The sequence below is a fragment of the Trichoplusia ni genome, chromosome 10, assembly GCF_003590095.1.
Source record: "Trichoplusia ni isolate ovarian cell line Hi5 chromosome 10, tn1, whole genome shotgun sequence".
NCBI classification, from domain to species: domain Eukaryota; kingdom Metazoa; phylum Arthropoda; class Insecta; order Lepidoptera; family Noctuidae; genus Trichoplusia; species Trichoplusia ni.
Window position 1 is genome coordinate 12,444,556 of NC_039487.1, and position 22,059 is coordinate 12,466,614.

At 35.7% G+C, this 22,059-nt stretch overlaps 1 protein-coding gene across 4 annotated transcripts in view; it reads right to left on the reverse strand.

The window, feature by feature from the left end:
* Positions 1 to 22,059, reverse strand: part of LOC113498269 — a 92,100-nt gene that overhangs the window by 62,571 nt on the left and 7,470 nt on the right. The gene's annotated exons all lie outside the window — the stretch shown is intronic.

The following is a 22,059-nucleotide window of genomic DNA, read 5'->3' on the forward strand; positions in this document are numbered from 1 at the left end:
ACTTTTATCTCAGCCTCTCTACAATTAATTTTTCTACCGAGCCCTGAAGAGCATCCAGTAATGGTCTGAGCAGCTAATCCGCTGATGAAACCGCAGCGCGATCACATGACACCGCAACCCATTTCCAAAACAAACACTGGAGTGTCGAGGCTTAGGTTACCGAAGCTATTGCACGGATTGTGGAGCGAGGCGGCCGGCCAATGTAATGCGGTGGACACTTAACATTGATGAATGAAGGCGAAAAATAATGATACATGATCTCTGTGGAAGGATGACGGATTCAGAATTTTGTGATAAACTTGAAACAACTAGTATATCAACCGTGTGTGGCGACTGACTATCGAAATGGGATAGCAATAGAACAATTCCGGACTTCTTGGAATATTTTTACAGTTTCTATCAGTTATCTTGTGAGTGGCAAATATCTATAAGGAATGCAACAAGGAACCTATTGCACTAAAAATACAAGCCCATGCATTCCTGGCCTGAAATCACGTGAATATCACAGTGAATGTTACAAGTCCACTTCCTACTATTTAATGGTAATTTGCTTGGATTTTCCACACAGAACAAGGGACAAAGGCACTCGTGGCGAACCCTATTCAGACTGATAAGCACGGCCATGAGACGTAACGTCTGCATTACGTACTAACTGCGCAGTTTCTACACATACCCTCCAAATGATGACTAGCATAAGTTTTAGTACATTAAATTTCGTTAAATACGTCATAGTCATGTTTAATATATGCAAATATTAGCTCTGTGTCGATGATTTTCTTTCTAGAGTCACAAAAATGTATCTCCTACCGCATCTTTCGTTAAAATTATTTAATGATTTTTGGTAACTCCTAACCCTCTTCAATTTTCCTTATGTCCTATCGGGAGAACAGCGTCGAAAACATTGAGCAAAGTGCTCTGCAACTGTCCCACTTACACACACGTGTGATTCTATTGCTTTTTTTTTACCTTTTGACACGTGTCGACGTTGGCTGGATTACTTTGTGTAAACAGTCATTGACAGAATACCCTCCTATAGATATTAGGTTTAAAAACGTTAAGAGCCATAGAGAATCCATTTTATATGGATCCCATTTCACTGAAAAGTTTTAGGGGTTGTCATATCTGTGTAAGGTTGGCAGATATTTCATGTCTTAGGAAGGAAATGTAGACATAGTGCATATTACTTGTTAAGTTCTAATACTCTATAATACTCTAGTTAGTTCTTTAAGTGATAACAGTAAAATTATCGAATCCCTATTCATGATGACTTTTCATTTTGTGTATTTTAACAATAACTGTTATTCGAAACGCTTTTAATTTAAAGATAAGCAACAGTCGGTACTAACAAATACCAAATAATAATTAATTTAAGAAGCATGTTAACAACTAAACTTAATAGGCTTCTAATATTAATACCCAATCGGTAACAAATGACTTCATACAGAAATAGCTTGCCCTTGAAATACTGCCTAGTCAAGTCTGACCAGCACATCAAGCGAAATACTGCCTTATAACAAAGGCAATAAACACGAGTACAGCTTGAAGTGTTTCAGTGTACACGTGGCATTTGAAACCGTATTACTTAGGGTTTTAATGTGGTGTATCATTAATCCTCCTGAAAGAAAACCTTTGTAAAAGTTGCTTGTCATCCGAATTGTATAAGTGAGCTGAATCATAGCCTAAACTATGTCGTTTAAGATGTATTTCAAGGCTATAAATCTTCTTCAATGAATTGGGAATTGTAGGATCTACAGAAGTTTATTTGGATTCGATAAGATACTATCAAAGGGATGACTTTTTGATAATCTTCTGTACCCTCAGCTGCATTTCGCTATGGGATAGGCTATTTGGCCTTACATGGATTTGATTAAAGATTCTTTATTTTGTTACTTAAGTACGTTTCCTAAAGGAATTATTCCGTTGGTGGTTAAGAGAACCAAGCACGGACTAGTATTATTAGAGGTAGATTCGCCTCGGTTCATCTAAGTGACGCCATAAATTTTTCCGAGAACTATACCCCGTCTGACCCCGTTTCCTTTCCACATGAATATTCGCTCTCACAAGGACATTCACACTTAGGTATGAGTGTCAAACACCTCATCTAATTCTTTGTTCTATAAGTAGTTCATGACTAACGTCTCTGGCGATCCTCTGACGTTCCGGCGTTAAGATATTAAGTCAACAACCGGAAATTTTCTGTCACAACGGTACAGTAAACGGAAAATTTTATGGTAAAGGAAATTTCGAAAATAAGTCTTAATGATTTGAAATAGAGGCAGTGAAAATGTCGATGTCACTGTCACCAGTGATTTGCGGTCGACAGTCTACTAAAACGGATCAAAACCGAGTCAGAATTTTCTCGGAAAACCACAGTAAACACTTCAATTACCTTATTACGGTGTTTTTCGAATAATTTGAAGTTCACACAACTGTGAAAAGTCTACGAAATAAGTCTTGCCGTTTCGTGTCTAATCGTTTGACGTAGCCGTCGAGAGATTGATTTTTTTACGTTGTTGATACATAAATAGTCACCAATCAGTATTTGATTACAAAAACTCTATTAAATTAGTACCTTTTTATAGCGCTTGGATATTCACGGCATCAAGCTTGTATGTCGAATTGAACGGAATTTTCTGTACTAGGTTCTAATAAATACATGACACGAATTCACAACATGCTGCTACATATCAGTAATAAGAATTGCAGGCGTACTCAATAAGTATTTCGGTCAAACCGCAAATATGTTCACGGTTAGTTTTTTAGTAATAGACTCCTTTCTCATATCCGATTAAACTGACCAGTGACGATGTTAACAAGTCTTACCTGAAACAAATAAAGAAAATAATTTAATAAACAATCATCAATCAATGTCGACTTTATAAGGCGGATTAAGATAACATCGTTTATGAAAAACAAAATATAACAATAAGAGCGGTGTAATAAAAAACAAAATGTTAATAAAACAACATCAGAGCGTTACACACTGCAAGCGCCTGAACATTTCATCATATCAACGAGTTGAAAATTGTTGCTACGACTTTTAGTGTAGGCGCTTTTTATGAAATGCCACGAGAATAGTTCGAGCGTACAACGACAACAACTCTAAAGCTTTTTAATTTAACTCTTTTTAGTCGTACACGTAACTGCAATAAAGGTTTATTTACCACGTCGAATATAACGCTTAGTCAACATTTTACACTAAGCAAATAAACGTCAATTTCAAAAACATATAATGTGCAAATCTGATAGGATTGAGCCATAAATAAAGTGTTATAATGTCATCACGCACTAATTAAACATCAGATATAATTAATTACACGTCGCGAAGCGTTAACACGCGTTATAAATAACTCGGATGTTGATATTAATAAAGACAATCAGCGCCATCTAGTGACTATTGCCTTAAAGTTATATTTTTTGGAATAATGTACTCCATTTTTCATTTTAATGCACTTTAAAGAACAATGAATCTTTTTTAAATTTAAGGATAAATCCAAACAACATTTTTATCCACTTCCTTTTCATAGCCGGTCCAGTGTGAATACAATTTATAATGTTCCGTGTCGGGCAGTTTATATAAATCTCAGTAAAAGGGGTGCATGAACTCATTCGTCTTCGGCTCTCCCATTCTAAATCCCAGTCGAGTGCTCTATGTGTATTAAACGTCTAAATTTGTGCTTGATGTACAGTCGCTACGTATCAATCAATAGGATTGGCGAAAATATTTTATACTAGCTTTTCGCCTGCGGCTTCGCCCGCGTGGAGGTCGGTTATACCGCGTTTCCAAGAGAACTCTTCAAAAGTCCGCGATAAAAACTATCCTATGTTCTCCTCAAGGTCAACTCTATCTCTGTACCAAATTTTATTAAAATCAGTTCAGTGGTTTAGACGTGAAAGCCTAACAGACAGAGTTACTTTCGCATTTATAATATTAGTAGGGAAGTAGGGATAACATCTGTGTTTTCAGTAGAAGGGTATCATTAGGTCTGACCAGAGCTGTTCACGACGTCTTAATGTAGGTAATATTACAGCAGTAGAGACAGAGTGACAGCGGTCAAGCTACAACTGCAGAAGGTAATTTATTTAATTTAAGAGGCGATGGGTGGCCCTCAGATCACTACAAAACAGACGTGGAACGTACAATCATTATTGTTAGTCGATCGAAAAAGACTATTACAAATAGTATGGTAATTTCTGAACTAATACTGGCTGGCAACCTAAGTTTTAATCCGATCGTATATCTATGCTGATGAGTTGTGGAAAGTTTTAACTCTTATCGCAATGACAAATTGTAGGCGATTCAGTACCATTAGAAAAGCTTTCTTGCAACAACAAAACAAAGCAAGAAAGTAAGAAATATAAGTCATCGTACTGAAAATAAGATATCAATTTTCTTATTAGGAACAATCTAATTAGGAAGATGCAAACATCTCAGAACTTGCACTATAATACTTGGTCACGGCTGGTAACAAACACCTACAATTTGATAACCACCGTGATTCAATTTTTCGAAATACTTTATCGAGTTATGCTCATGACACACTAACCTTGAGTTCAGAATTTTCTCTCCGGACACAAACAACATTTCAGCGCATTTTAATATTTCCGTTTTAGATTTTATCCGTGAATATAGTAACAGAACAAGACACTGTATCTGTGTGCTGTGTTGTTCTATTAGTTTACAAGATAATTCACTAAAATGCCTTAGTGCTGTTATTATACTATATCTAACACCAAAAAAGTAGTGTAGTCGAAAGATTTCATAAAAAAATAACGCAGAAATGTAAAATCTGAACATAAAACATGGTCTTATCAATCGAGATCGACGCCCAACTCAATACTCGGTAAATCTATGTTGTGAACGGCATCCAATAAGCTGAGCGCTGACGAAATGCTCACTTTAATGGTAGAATACGAAATTTTCAGCCTCTAAGAGGCACTGTATACTGAATTCTAAAGCTAACGTCACCGTGAAGTGAGAATAGCTTTTTCAAAAATTAATGATGATGATTTATAGCCTAATAGGGGAGGCCTATACCCAGTGGGCGATTCAGGCTAACGTGAAACCACGCACGCCGAGCCTAAGTAAACCGATGTAACAAAACCATAGCGACTTCTAATTCGACGCCAACGCCATCTAGTTAGAAAACCTAAACTAAAACTGTAAACAGTTTTCCTCAGAAAATAGAGAGAGCGCGTGTTAGTAAATACTCTTTGATGGTAAAGACGTGTTTTTTTATGATAAAATATTGTTACAGTTACAGCAAATTAATAAGCAGTCTATTTCCTTTATAAAACTATAATAAAAATAAGAAAATGATAAGTGAATCATTACTAAATTGGGAGAAACGTAGCAACTTAAACAAACATTAAGAGCTGTCTGTGGGGATTGTATATTCTCGGTTAATTTGCGGGGGTGACGGGCAGTTTATAGCAGCCGTAAATCTCTTGATTGAGAATAATTTTCAGACAAAGAAATATTCAAATGGGCGTTATAAGGGCAAACATAAATGGCGGAAACTTGTCGTTGTGAGGTCACTGACGTTAAGCCGGTTTACACGACTCCACTTGTTTTATGATAGAACTCGTGTATATTCATCATGTACGGAATACACGTCACTCATAAATAAATAATGAGGTTGTTTAATAATTCGGATAATCTAAGCAAAGGAAGGTATAAAAAAGACTTAAGCTGATTTATGTGCCACGCGTAAAACTGTAGGAATATTTTTTAACCAGATGCGCTCCATAACCACGCATAACATAACCACAAATATATGTACCATGTACCATCATCACGGCTACTATCATTTGAATCGGTAGACAACAGAATTATTAATATTTTCTTTTTATTTGTTAAGCAACATTTTCACTGAAAATTTTATTTTTTTAAGTTGCTGGGGGTTTCACAAACATTCAAGTCACATACACGGAACAAGCATCCGTGGATCACACAAATGCTGCTTCTCCCAATTAATGAAAGTTTAACAGTTTTTTCTGCAGATTAAGCGTATTTCATTACTTTTACACCTCCATTAATAACAAAAATTGATAAAATCAAAGAAACACCAAAAAATTGTAGTATAATAATTTCAGTCATCCAAAACTTCGCATTGAGGGAAATTATATTTAACAAATCATATTTGTGTACTACGATTGTATTTAAATTTGAAGTCAGGAAAGCACGCAATTAAACAAGAAACTTGTCGAAGATAATTATTTGTTAAACAAACAACAGTGGATGTAATAAGACGGACTTAAGTTGGTGGGCTCTAACTCCGGGGTCGTAACTTTACGGACGATTGGATCCAAACGAGCTGTTGGTTTAAAGCTGTGAGCGTATCGACACAGTTTGTTTTCGTAAAGTGACAGTTTTAGATAAATAGCTCTGATCATATTTCCTTTTTACGTGTCTACTAAGAAGCAGTTTTGGTACTAGTACACAGCTAGGCAGTTGGAGAAAGAGCGAAACATAATATTCTACAATTTAATACTCAATAATTTTATTGCACTCCATATGTTAAACAGGTGTGACATAATATAAGTATAGTACACTATGGACCCTGTAGGGCACGGCAATGTAGAATTTACTTGAAAACATCAATAATTCTCCATGCAAGTTATGGAATTTCAGCAATGTAAGTTTTTGGGAATAGCATAGTTACCGAAATAATATCATAAAGGGTATTGTTACTCATTAGCATATAATCCCTCATTTCATTTTTCAGTGTTCATTAATTTAATCTCGGTTATTTATATAAATTAAAAAACGCAAAGTTGGTCCTACTTGAAAAATAGTCTCACTTGTATGACGATAATCTATACCTCTTCTATATACTAATATATAAAGCTGAAGAGTTTGTTTGAACGCGCATATCTCAGGAACTACTGGCCCAAATTGAAAAATTCTTTTTGTGTTTAATAGACCATTCATCGAGAAAGGCTTTAGGTTATAAACCATCACGCTGCGACTAATAGGAGCGAAGATACAATGGAAAATGTGAAAAAAATGGGGCAGGAATAAATCATAACTTATATCTTCTACCCACGGGAACAAAGTCGCGGGCAACAGCTAGTTAGAATAATAAAGATCATCTACTCTATGCACAATCACTTAATTAGATTTAATTCACTCAGTAGGACCATAAAGAAAGCATTAGCGTCGTCACGGGGTGTCACTGATGCATGTCTCTATATTTAGCTGCAGCTTTGTCATCGGCCAGTGACCAGGCCTTGGGATATTCGCAGCACATCTGTCTGTCATGGTACACCACACAACCATTATGATTGGGTGATTTATGTCGAGTTTTGTTTGTTTAACACTCTTGGACGTTTATTTAATGTTCGAAAGTTCGGTGAGTGTTGTTTAAATATTTTATGCGATCTTCACAGTCTACACCGGCTAGAATGCTAGACTATCTTTATTGATTTACGCATATCATTTAAATAAATTATATTATTTGAAATTTATCAATTTTGTTAAATAATACAAAGAAATGCACATATTCCAAGACTAAGTATATTTCTACATTCTATAGCTCAGAACGAGCTCCTTTGTCTTTTCTAAATATCCAATTTTCAACTGGAAGCCGACCACCACTGAATTATACGTACTTACTTTTGACAAGAGTATTTATCTTGTCTCACAGTCACAAACGATGCGGTCACTTTTCATTTACCACGAAGCCCCTTTGAAAGGTCAATTAATTGGAATATGAATTTATAATGGCAGCCTTTTAATTACTGAATGGCGAAGGTAGAGTTGAGATATTTGCGCACAAAATAACTAAAAACAATGTTTTTCTAAGTAACATTTTGCCAAATGTTCAATTTGGAGTGTTGATAATATTAAGAGTCTGATATATACATCTGAACTAAAATACAACTCCACAAATAAAGGCTGCATTTTATAAGATCGCATACAGAAAATTATCTAAACACGAGATTTTATCTTTTTACCTGAACAGGTCGTTCACCTGCTCCAAGACTAAATAAGGTCAAACAGGGTCTTGCTAATAATGACATTTAGTGGTCGAAACAGATACGCCAAAGCGGCAAAGTTCGGGATCGGCGAACATTAGTGAAACTGGTTTGGATGGAGGCACGCTCAACCTGGCCGAGTTCAACTAATGTTACATTACTTCTAATGCCTGATTAGTATGCCAATGTTTGAACAACGAAGAAATCAATTGAACCATTACGACTTGTGAGATGTGGACAGAATAATAACTAACTTCACGTGAGGTTCTGAATAGGTCATTAAAACCAAACATTAATATTCTACGTGCTTTGTTCCAATATATGTTGGCTTGGGGAAGTTTGAGAACTATCGACAAAGAAGTACCAAGAATGGGTTAATTTTAAGTTGAGTAGACTGAACTCTGACAAATGTATTTTTATAATTCCTAGACCTGGTCTACGGTATTTCTGAAGCATAAATTCGAAAATGCCTTCGAGCCGGGACCAAAAATCACCAGCTAGAGCAGTTACTACTACAGATAACACATTAATAGCAAATCTAAGAGATCTTAGTCAGAAACAATATATGGAAATAACCATTATCATCTAAGGGGAATATTTACAATAATATAATCGAATCCCTAGTGATAGTACCATATGGAGCAGAAGATTTCCAGCAAATGCACAAAACCAAGGCCTCATAAACACAGCAGCCATCCCCTACACAATTACGCAATTCCGCATAAAAAACGAAGCAAATTATATAACATCCTCCCTTCCATAGTAAACAGAATAATATACAACAATAACATTAGTTGTCGTCGTTTATTCCACACGGAGTGTCTTTGTAACAGCGGGGTGCGGGCACAACGCGAACAAATCAAATGTAGCGTTCGACTAAATTCACATTTGCATTGCAAAGTGTTCGGAGCGGAACAACTCGGGTAAAATATGTTACAAGTGGGAAACAAAGGATTGTTATGTCCTGAATGCTTGAGAGTTTGAACCTGCTTCAATTAAGAAACGGAATAACAATTTGTTTGATGATTCGTCGTATGTTATGCGTATAATATAGTTGTAACTTTTGTTGTCACAGTTTCAATTTCTTATGGTTGTAGTGTAGTAGTAACAGTAATATAATCATTGCCATATCTATTAAAAATAACTTTAGAGTCTATCAACATGGATATGTAACAACGCAAAAACACACTGCAATATGTAATGTACGAATTTCATTTTTAGGCAATATTAGTCACATTACTTATAGGTTTTGACTAATATGTTTGTTTACACAAATTCCCTAAAAAAATCCCTATACAAAATCAGGCCCAAAGCGTTCGATAAATTGAAGCTAACTGCTCTCACGTGTTAGTTAAAATATAGGTCTCGAGTTGATTTAATTAAATGACAAACTAAGACACTGCAGTAAACCATTGAATTCACGATTTTCCCTCAAATAGCCGGCAGAGAAAATTGGCAAACGGTCAACTAACATTAACGTTAGAAAAAAAACTTGAATAAAGACATCGAAATTCGTTTCTTGTTAAAACAAAAAAGTATATTACACCATCTCGAAAAAACAAAACGCGCCAGGATCGTGTACAACAAGTTCCGAATACACTTTTGACCAAAACGTTATCGTTTTTAGGAACACGGTTTAGAAAACTGCCTTGAAAAAATCTATTGATTGATTACCTTCAAAATACAAAACATGTTATTCACGAAAACCTGAAGCAGTCTTCGAGGTAGAGCAACATAACATTACAAACACATAGCCGATGTGAAGTCATGTTAGATTCAAAACACGGATAAAGACGTGAAAAACATACAGATTTAAACAAAATACATAAAACTATCGCGAATATTAAAGTTCTTAGAAACGTTCAGCAGATTGGATGTTTTTTTCATTATTATCGGCTTATTTGAATGCGGGTCAGGCCACGAAATAAACCCATACCAACATGTTTTTTGCCGCAGATATTATTACAAACATTTATAGATAACAATCATTTTAAACATCGCTGTACTTTTATTTCATAAAAAAAACTTTTTTAAAAATATATCGCAGAAAGATTTAAAACGAGAAAATTATTTCGTAACATCACTATCAGCATAGACTTGTGTTTAGTGTTAAAAACAAGCACGTCGTCACAAGGTCACCGCCTGCCGAATATAGTCGAAGATTAATTTTAACCAAAACAAATGAATGAACCGCACAATTAATTGGTCACTATTTATATACACCTACCGAGTGTTCGGACTTGTTAAAAGTGAATCTGTTTATTTGGAATTGTTTAGTAAGAGCTATTACTTGGAATATTGGGATACCGGGAGTTAGAACTAAGATAATTTAACCTTGAGGTTATTTGCACTACTGAGAACACGCTCCCAAAAACGTGATTAGCTAAGCTCGTTCCTTCTTTGCCTAAGAAGAAGATTGATCGCTGAACACATGGATATATCCAACACAAAAATATAGAAAACGCAATTTAACCAGATATAAACTGTAATGCTTACAATACGGTTCGAATGAGGACTTGCTATATGAACATTATCTGAAATACCCAGTCTGATAACAAGCCAGAATATACGTATATTCTCGGGAACATTTCGCAATACAACACCTGTACTAACACAATAAGGGTCAACACACTAAAACATCACACCTTGACCGACTTCTAAACAAAAATCTCATGTTACGTCGCATTTTAGATAAAATTCAGATAAAGCTGTCATCACATAACAAAAGCTTTTTATCAGTAGCAGTACAATAGAAGTATTCACATATGAAAAGGTTTTTTCAGCAAACCTACAGGAGAAACATTATATTGACAGAAATGTATACATTCACACGACACAGGGGATAAGGAAAACTCTCATCTTTGGAGAGTTAATACAGGCACAAGAGGCCACTTCAAAGCAAGGACCTCGCAATAACCGCTAAGCCGACGGGATTAGCATAATACGCATATTTTTAATAATGCATCACGGTTGGCAGATGCATTAATAAAAAACATTTATGACGCTAATCTTCTTGAAGTTACATCCTTTGACATTTTTATATGACTCCACGTAAAGGCGCTTTATTCCCCAGTCCCAGAGGCATCATGAAAATATCTTAGTTATGAACGAAGTGAGGAGCACCTGTCTTGTTTTCCGCAGCATCCAATATTATCGAAGCAGTCTTTACGGCATGCCGCTCCTCGTAAACCGGTATTCTAGTCTAGTTTACTCAACAATAATAAAATCTGGAAGATGTTTCAGTCAATAAATCTCCTGTGAATCATTAACATGACATTACGCCAAGTAGGACAATACTCCATAGTTCAGTTACCTGAACAATACGTTTTATTTTCGGATGTCTGCGCTCATCACTAGGTTTTCAGAACATTAGGAACTTTCGCAATGAACGTCAGAGAATGTTTTAACAAGAGATTGAACAAAGGACATGGTGTAATCGTTTGCCAATTCCTGTAAACATCACGACGACTTCCCTGACACTCCTGTCTTTGTCCTGAATAACGACAACAAAGAACAGCAACAGCTGAGTAACCGGCAAACGTGACAACGACAGAATGTTGAGATCAGTTGAGATTAATGATACTTTGTGAGAACACGAACAAAGTTTACTACATCAAAAACAAATCGGGAATTTTTTTACAACCATTTCTTGGAAAATTATAACACTGCGAGTAAATAATAACGTTTTTAAAAGTCACAGTGCGATAACAATATGTTTTAGTAAGATAGCCCAACATTGTTTAAATGCCAGCAAGCTTTTAAAGCAATAAGCTTTCCTACCGCAAGTTAAGAAGTACAATTATTCTAGCTGACAAGTAGTAAGAGCAATTAGAGTCATCATTCTAACGTTTTGAAAGAGCCTGGAAACGACCTTCTTGAAATAAAAACTTTTGATTTTGATTTAGTAGTTTCGCTTTACCCTAACTCCCAAATTTACACGTGCCAAAAGCCATCTCTTGGCGCACAGCTACAACAAAGTGAGTTTTTGTGTCGTATAGAACGTCCACGAAGTCTCACGTCCGACGTCAACGATTATGTTGCTGCCTTCTACAAAATATTTAAACAACTGTTTTAAAAACTTCGTATAATGTCAATCTATCCGACCCTAATTATAATTAAACAAATGTCATATTGATTTTTCGAAAGTTATGTGCGAGTATTAACAACTAGTATCGTTGTCTGGTTTAAGTTTTTAAGCTCATTAGTTGTTTGTGTGGCTTCGCGCTGCCTGGTCGGTTCACGAGGTTTGACGTAAACCGTGTAAGGAAACGTCATACCATTAATACAATTGAATAATGGAACATACATCTTAGTAGGATAGGTTAAAAATATGGTTAATAAACTGAGCGACTGTAGAAAGTAAATCAGTAACAAAAGACGGAGAGTACACGGTAGAAGACTTGGTAAACACTGTTAATAATAGGAAGCCAGTAAAAAAGAAACAAAGTTAAAACCTGTTCTTTAATAAGTCCATGAAAAAGTAAATTAAAAAGAGTTCTTAAAATAACGTGTAAACTTAATTACTTTTCCACCCACATCACGTTCTTTTTATTTACTGCTTTCCTCGGCAAGAATAATTTATTTATCCTGAATGTGAATATCGTGTAGAAGTACACAGTTTTACAATTACTTCTTTCCGGTCTTACAAAATAATGTTTAAGATAAAAGCACTTCAGACATGGTCAAGGTTACGATCTCATTTAGTTGAATTTCCCAAATCCGACCATTCGGGGTAATTTGTAACAAAATAAACAACTTAATTGGCTTTCAAGTACCTACTATGACTTTTTATGTTCAGTATATATACAAGAGGCAAAAAATTAAGGCATAATTACTTAACTTCCGATCATAACCTAAAGTTTCATGTATATAAAAAAACATGTCAAGTTAATTTATGTTTTAACTATTTATCAACCCGCATAAATCAACATTTAAAAAACTGGCACTAAAAGTAATGAACGTAATTTACGTAATACTTTACGTTATATTTACGTGTGCAGATAAGACATTTAACGTCCATGTCAACTATCGGAAATCAAAAGAGGCAAAATAAATGATGTAAACATCAGTTTAGGAGATTAATAGTAGTTAGACTCTCCACAATAGCCCCTGGCAAGGGCTGGCTAAAGTTAGCGAGGTTGAGCTGACTTCGTAGTGAATACCATCTGTCAGTTCATGGGGCAAGTACATCATAAATTAGTATATTTTTAGTACAAAGGTTGGGCCTCAAAGTGTATCGACCTATATAATATATATATAAGTATATCGAGTATATTGACGACCTCCGTGGTCGAGTGGCGTACGCACCGGTTTCAAGGTGTCGCTAGCTCTGAGGTCCCGGGTTCGATCCCCGGTCGGGTCAATGTAAAAATTCACATTTTCTACATTGCCTCGGGTCTGGGTGTTTGTGGTACCTTCGTTGTATCTGAATTCCATAACACAAGTGCTTGAGCAACTTACTTTGGGTTCAGAACAATTGTATGTGATGTTGTCCGCATTTAAAAAAAAAAAAAAAAAAAACTACTAGTTAGACCTTCACACGCATTTTTGAAATCGACATATGATTTTTCATTGCAAGGATAGTAAGTAGACTCCCATAAGAGGGACAAATCCATACTAATATTATAAATGCGAAAGTAACTCTGTCTGTCTGTCTGTCTGTTACGCTTTCACGTCTAAACCACTAAACTGATTTTAATCAAATTTGGTACAGATATAGAGTTGACCTTGAGAAAGAACATAGGATAGTTTTTATCCCGGACTTTTAAAAAGCTAGTAATTTTATAACATTAATTAACATTGATGATTCAGTTTTTAGAATATACGACTACCTTACTAGTTGACTATAGTCGACTATATCTCAAATATACATGCAACATTAGGCAGGTACAAAAATACTGAAAGAAACAAAGCTTCCTAGAAAATACGAATGCAATAGCATATGTTCAAGAAAAGCACGTACTTGTATCGTTTGTTAACGATATTTCCTAAGATACGGGAACGGAAATAAAATGGCAGTAATCTGCAAAGGGAATTAAGTCACGCGTCGGTGGTAATGTTCCGGTAAGTCATGTGGCCCGGGATGCAACAACACATCATAGCTTTGCGTGGTTCGCAAGGATTTACTAAGCATTTGCAATTTCTACCGTCTTCATACCGTTCCTTTAACAATGCTGGCTGACGTACAAAACAGGAGCTACGTTTTTAGATGTGAGAGTTTTTAGAATTCGGTATTTCTAGCTACCCTGGACCTTGGGGAAGAAAATAGCATTTGCCTTTAACTACAAAAAGGTCACGTTTCTTCCACGCGAATGAAACTTGAATGTTTTTTAATACTATGCATTAGAAACACATTTCTCGCGTGTGCCGTAGACTACCTTGTAGGTTTAATCTTTGACTTACAAGGCTAAGGGTAAACACGATTTCACTTATAATTCAGCAAATCAGTGCGATCAAAATGTTATGCGGTGCATTAAATAACAGTCCATAGTAAATCACTATTGCATCTGACGCAAGTTTTCAATGACATGTACTCCCACACCAGACATGATGACAGATCGTTTATCTTCTAAACACTGAGTCGACGCAGCTGCATTACCACAAAATTTTCAAAAAATGTTCTTGAAAAATCATCGTAATCTTTCAAATGTTCCGTAAAATGTTATTTAACGTGCGCTAAATACACAAATTATAATGTGTAACAGTTTAACATGCTATATTTTTGTTCCAGTGACAGTTAATAGTTTTTAATCATTGTTTTTTTATTTTGCAAGCCAGATATTTCTCCTGCATTACAATATTCCTAGTAAGAACAATACAAATACAGTTATTAATAATTTTACCTCCTACCCCTACAAAGATTATAATTTACGCGTTGACGGTTTCTGTAATGGCTCATACAAACCTGTTTTCACGAATAGCGAAGGAAGTCTAAGGACTGTGAAGTGAATGCAGGCTCTCCATAAACATAAGAGCAAGTCGTTAACGACAAATAAGAAGAGTCCGTTGTTAGGCGAGTGTCAACGACCTGGCGCCTGACGAGAGCTGTGCCAATTTCAAATAGCTAATGTGCATATAATCGGTGTGATCGAAATACTTGTCGCGGGAGCTTGGGTATGAAGTCCTTTTAAGGCACCGTAGTATTCATTAAGGTAATTATAAACACTCTGATACAGAGCACATTCAAATATGGACCAAGCATTCATTATTCATAGAACAATGTTCATGTTTTAAGACTTTCATAGGCATCATTACCTTTTCCTTATCCATTCCACAGTCGAGCTTCAAATATCTAGGTATTAACACACAGTAGTTATATCTAAGCCAGTTCCAGTAAGTCTTATGGTTTCCTCTTCCCTATTCAATTAAGGACAAAACGAAGCCTATAATTAGTGTGAGTCGGGCACACTGCGCGGCGGCCATTTTAGCGGCAAGCTTGCAGTTGTGAACAATGCGCCGCAGTAAAAATAGCGAGTTAGCCCCAATACACAAGGCCACAGGCGGCTGCGCTTTATTTAAGATGTAAAACGACACGACGGAAAGAAAATCATGAAAAATAGTCCAACACTCTGACGAAGAATTAGTTATAAAGTCTAGATTTTAAAACTTTTAAATAGATTTCGTGTTTTGTTTTTTCTAGACTGTATTCTTAAGAGAAATAGTAATATGTACTAGCGCAAACGTTCATTTTCCTTGACCGAAAGGTGGTTTCATACATATAAATTTTGTGAGTACTAGACGTACCCTATCAATTGGATGAACAATCACATAAAAATTCTAGCCATCTCTCAAAAGTACCGTAGGTACTTTTTACGACTAATTTCAAAGAAAAATCCATAAGCTTAAGTTGTATTAAATAAAAGTTTTATCGATAATCCTTTATTACCAAATAAACGTAACTTAACAAATAGCTTAATATCAATAAAATGTTATCTCCAAACTGCAAAAGTCCACAAAAATAAATTAGTTCGATCCGTGACATCAGGTATCAGTCGGCATCGAACTTGGTCCGTTACGTTTTAGTGGTTCATAAATCAGTTTAAGAGATACGCATAAACAAAACGTCGGCTATTGTTTATCGAAGGTCGGGCTCGAGGTGAAGTTCACAGTCAAAGTCGCCAGAACAAGTCCAGCTTACATAACGCCTGCGTATTCGTTAAGTCTATTTGTAACATTATACGGGATTGACGGCAAAGCAACTTATTTAATTAGTGTTTTGGAGGTTGTAATGTTGTCCGAAGGTCGCCAACTGCGTATACATTCGAAAATGATACTTGGTTATGACATATTATGATGGCACGCAAGGGGATTGGATCGTGCTACAACGTTGTCCCAAGTTATTCGCAAACCTGTAGGTAGCATTCACCCGCAGCTAGGGAAACGGCGAACGGCTAAGCGGATATTTCTGCTTTGCCTAATTAAAGTTTTTCATTCTCATTGTCTTATCGAGTTCCCCTGTCCGTTTTTTCTCTTCCGAAATAATTAACCGTAAGTTGTAAATTTTGACCATTCTGTAACGGTTTCATCGGATCTTCAAATAACATTTTTACGGTATTACGATTCGAGGTTATTGCCAAATTAAATACATGCAACAAGGATGCGCTGTTTTCTAGTAATTATAGGATATTTATAGCGGTGCGTCTGCATGCGGCTTCTGATTGTGTTGAATAAGGTCGATATTAACATACGCGTGTCTCTCGCTTTACATGATTGTTGATTGTTCGATATGTAAGTATTTATAGTATCAGTTCTAAAGGCCTTTTTTAACAATCGAATAAGGTCAATCGATCGCTGTTTAGGGAGAAATCTCTATAATTAAGCTGATAAAGCAGATATTTCTTTTTCCAAACGCCGCGCGCCATAAGCGCGTTATAAGGGACGCATTTTTCAATATTTAAAATAAACTGTACCACGTTTTACCACTGCAGCACAAACAAATTGGATCATGGAGTAATCCATCTATATATCCAGATTGATCCCCATTAATATAAGTTCATACCTGCGACCAACTCTCTTTTTATAATCATTGAGTGTACACGACACACAAACCTTAAGTTTATGAATCATTTAAAACATAAGCAAACGTCGTTCAGAAAACCAGCAATGTAATTTTTCATTTAAAATATTTAAATTAAAGATGCTTTACCTAAAGATGATGTTCTGACTGCAAGCTATTCAAGGTAGTCCCGAATTCGCAAGCGTTGCGGTACAAAACCACTTAGTATAATAGCTTAGGGTACTTATGTAAATACCAGCAGCGGCCAGAAAGAGAAACTTAAAGACCTGTAATTTAATCACTACTGATAGAAAGGAATACGAAGAAATGGGCACTAAGTCAATTTTTTTAGGAAAATGAAAACATCGCTGACTGAATCAATAATAATGGAGTAAAAAGAATAATAAGTAAGGTAGTAGAGCTACACGATGACGGTTTTTGCCGAATGGGCCTAACACTGAAAATACAATTGCCTCCCAAGAAAACGACTAAAGAAGTTAGATTTAAAACTGAAATGTAATTAGTGACGTTCAGAGACGGTGTTTACTTACCACTAAATAAACATTCAAAATATAGCTGCCATACATTCAGCAGATCAACTTTAAGGTAAAATAAATCTGTTCGGCAAATCTGCTGAGTAGGACAAAGTCGGCTCCGATAACACTATTCTTATGTAACACGGAAATATAGAGAATATGATTTGGCAGCAGAACAGGATGTAACAACGCTAACAACCCGTTGTCTCACTCGATACAATTTCACGAATTTCCGTATGCTATTCCAGTTGTAAATGTATTATTTTATTTCGCTATTCTTTTTGTATTTTATGGAATCGTTTAACAAGGTTTAAGTTTATTCTTTGGACTAATGTAACAGTCACAATGTTTTATTTAATAAATACAGCTTAATGTCACGCCACCTCTCTTAATGTCTTCCATTTATTTAATGACCCCCGTTTACGAACTTTTTATTTCAGAGTAACCTTGTACTTCATACTAGATAATATTTGCGTAAACAGGTGTTTGAGAGAGAGCATCAATGAACTAGTAATACTGTCATCACCTAGCACTAACGAGCTTCATGACGCCATAACATATTGCATAACACCCTGAGCATGGCCTATTTCACCGACCTTCAACTACACAAAATAAAAACACACATTAACAAATTATTAATTCAAACATCTTTGTAAAATAATGATGGCAGATCCCGACAACTGATCTCATGAATCAACGAGGGAAGTAGATAATAATTACTGTTAGAGACGTTTTTAATGTTTTTATATAAATCGCTGAGCAACCGGCGGCGTTTTGCGTCAGGTCATAAATATCAATTTGGCTTTATACCAAAACATGGTGTAACAGCGTCTAACTCTATTAACGGATTGATCATCATGGGTTTTTACTGTAGACGCTTTAGGTAACGTCTGAGGAAGAATTATTCTATTTTGTTTAAATGAGCCTACGGCTGTGGAGGATCGCATGGTAACAAGCCCAAAATAATCCTAGATCTTCACCCATCCTGACAAATCCAAAATGTGATGTTAGCTAAAGTACTTGATAGATATGCACGAGTCATAGACACATGTATGTTGCTCGGTACAATTTCACAGCAGACAGATAAATTGGTGCTACATTAATAAAGTCGGTTCAGCGGCAAGTTCACGTGCACGGAGACCTCTAGAGACAACTACGACCAATTTGCAGTTTAATATACTGTATAGCATCATTTTCGTAGACAGGCTTCAAATGTTTGATTAGATTATAGTAGCTTGTGCAGACTTTTAGTAAAGTAAAAATACTAATTACCTAATGATAAAGATACAGGTTACATTCATTTCAAATCAGGTAAATCACTATTTTTTATATCTATGCACAATAAAACAAGGACCACATATTTAAAACATAGCATTAAATAAAGAAACCTAGTAACATGTATAATGCGTGCGATAATGTATAACACTTTAAACATCTATAAGAATAGCTTTGAAACATAAGAACTATCTTAGCAACTTCTTAACATGGTGCATCAAACAAGGACGTGACTTACATCCAAATTCAAGTTGACCGATAACGTCTAAGTATTTTGCGATCAATATCACACTAGAACTTGCAGCCAAAATATCTAGAGTACCGCATTCCATTGTCCACGAGATTAATTACCTTTACCTGAACCTGTTCTAGACCAACCACTGCAGTGTAGTTAGGTAACAAATAGTACTTAACCCAATATTTATCCAAAAAGGGACATAAATGAAATTGATAAAAATTACAAGTATTTCTTCTACAGATAGTACTCCTGTTTTAATACCACGTTCATTGATCTGGCAACCTGAGCAACAACTTTTCTTGATACCACTCACATGAACCATAAATATATATTACACGTTTTGCTGCAAAAAAAATCAAGGCAATGACGTCAATCAGTAGACGAGATCTACGTGACGTCAACAAAGCAATGTGTTTTGATTGATCTTATCGTATGGAGTGGATGCTCAAAAGTCTGGGTCCGCGAGATAAATGATAGAGGACAAAAATAAAGGGCTAGTTACAAAGAAAATTACGCGTAATATGATGCGAACAACATCCTTATTATCTGGGACAAAGTGGCACCAAACAAAGGATCGTTGCATCTGGTCAAAGGGAAAACATGCTCCAGTTTTATTAGTAATTACCTAAATCGTCGGTCCTGAGAAACATAGCAAAATGTAAATATGTTTATGTTATGAGACAAAATTCCAATCCAATGAACAATAAGCAAATACAATTTCATATATATTCACTTCTAAGGAACCAACTTTTTGATACAACCAATCAATTTTCCGAGGATCCATTACGTTGGAAACAGAAGAAACGAAAATATAATTTGGAGATCGAAATATATTTACCAATCAAATAAAGATCTCCAGATGTTTCCAATTTGCAATGTTCGTACAAATATTTTTGAGTGACCTGAAATTATTTTGGACCTACTAATGATTCTGAAAATGCAGCCAAGACGCATTTCCCACGACGTATAACATAAATCAGTTTTCAAACCGAATACTGAGAGTTTTTTGTCCTCATTTCTTGGGAAAGAGATTAAACTGTCAGTGAAAGAGTTGTAAATTAAAGTTGGCAGTTCTAAGATCAAATGATAGGGCGAACCTATGCCAATGCCAAGGTGACGATCATCGTTTTAGAAAAGTCTTTATATCCGGCGAGAGCAGTCTGAAACGAATCAAATTCTACTATTACAATGATTTAGACTGCTATGAGTATTGACTGCCTTAATGGCAGTGGCAAAAATGTTTGGCCACATAAAAAATCAAACCCTCCCTGTAACTGACACTGCTTCATTTTGTCTAAAGACACCAGCGTTCAAACAAAATGGTTAAATCGCTCCTCGAAAAAATCTTTTACATTGATTAGATGCTACCGTATCTTTTCTATTCCATTAAAAATAATATTCTAAAAAATGTGTTTGTAATATTTGTATTCTCAAAGCATTTAAGACATCAAAGGTTTGGCATAACACAACGCTGTAACGAAGAGGAACAAGATTATCTTATCTATTGTTACGCTCTGAATTTTTATGTAAGAGGCTTCAAAGTTATTTATTGTGAGATGAAGAGTTTACATAACATCTCACCGTGACGGCAAAACATTAAGACAATGGAAATCGTTCCATGTCAACTATGAAGGCTTATATTTCTATATTCTAAATACTAAGTTGAAATGGTTACTAAAAATTATCCATGATACAAAAATCTATAAAATAGTCTGAGCAGTAAATATAATTTCAGTTGAATGTATCCGTGACAACTTTTTTGCGTTCTAAAGGCACATCAATTACTTCAAGAAATATTTTCTATTCAAAATAAATACAATTAATGTCGTACTAAATAATACAAGCAAGGGTTGTTTTAGGGTAAAAGCTAGTCGGTTACTGAACGACTCTCATGTAACAAAACGGTAACGAGAAGAGCTAAAAATACCGTGGCGACACGACAGCGCGACCGGCCTTCGGAACAATTTTTTATATAAACCGGTATTGTAATTCGATTATACGAAGAAATTCTGTCTATTTCTATAATACTCAAGGAAATACTCAGTTATCCTCGAAGAAGAAAGAATAAATTATCAAAGATCCACTCGCCGAGGTCGTTGAGGTTCATAACTTCGTTAAAAATTCTGCTTTCCAAGATAATCAATCTAAGGACTCGTTCGGAATCGTTACTTAGGCTGATATTGATTCACCTTATACTTTTTATTTGAGTTTAGGCTTTTATGCGCAGAAAACCAGAAAGCGCAAAAACCTGATGAACTCGTTTTGAATACATAAAATTGTGTATTTGAATTGTTAGCTCACAGTGGTGATGATAATTGTTTATAAACTGCATTAATATTTTATTTCAATAATTACGATAATATTGTGAAACACACATGTTTACAAGCTATAAATGCGTTTTAACATTTAAATCGTTATTGATTCGATTTAAAGTTAAAGAAACTTTAAAGCGAAACTTTGTTTTATTCATATTATTTCGAGTTACAGCTTAGTACCCGAGATCCCTCTGCTGTTACACAAAGTTAAAAACTACATTGTACTACGAAGTTCGCACGCGGAATGACGAAACAGGAAGACTAAATCTGCTCCACAAACGTGGAAGCGCCATACAGGCGGCTTCAAATTTAGCGAAATATATCTTCAGCTACTAATGGTATTTAATTATGGTAGCGAATGATTATGGAGATTTACGATGGGCAATAACAATAATCCATAGTACTCAGTACCTCACACATCAGATAAGAGAACCGATCTAGGCAAGGTCGTTAGCCAAAACCATTCAGTACCGTTATTAATCAACCTTTAACCGCCAGTTATTCCCCTCCCGGAAGCCACAAGACCAATGAACCTGATCCACTCATTACGAAACTACACGTGACGAATCTAAATGCAGAACTTTTAATTCCTGGCGAGTGCACAGGCCCGAGTTCAGAGACCGACGACTCGGAGACACCGAGTTGAGTCCCGCAGTGATAAACAAGAGACCTGGCCGGCATCCAAGGGGAGTCGAACCGCACTCACAGGGAAACGTGCCG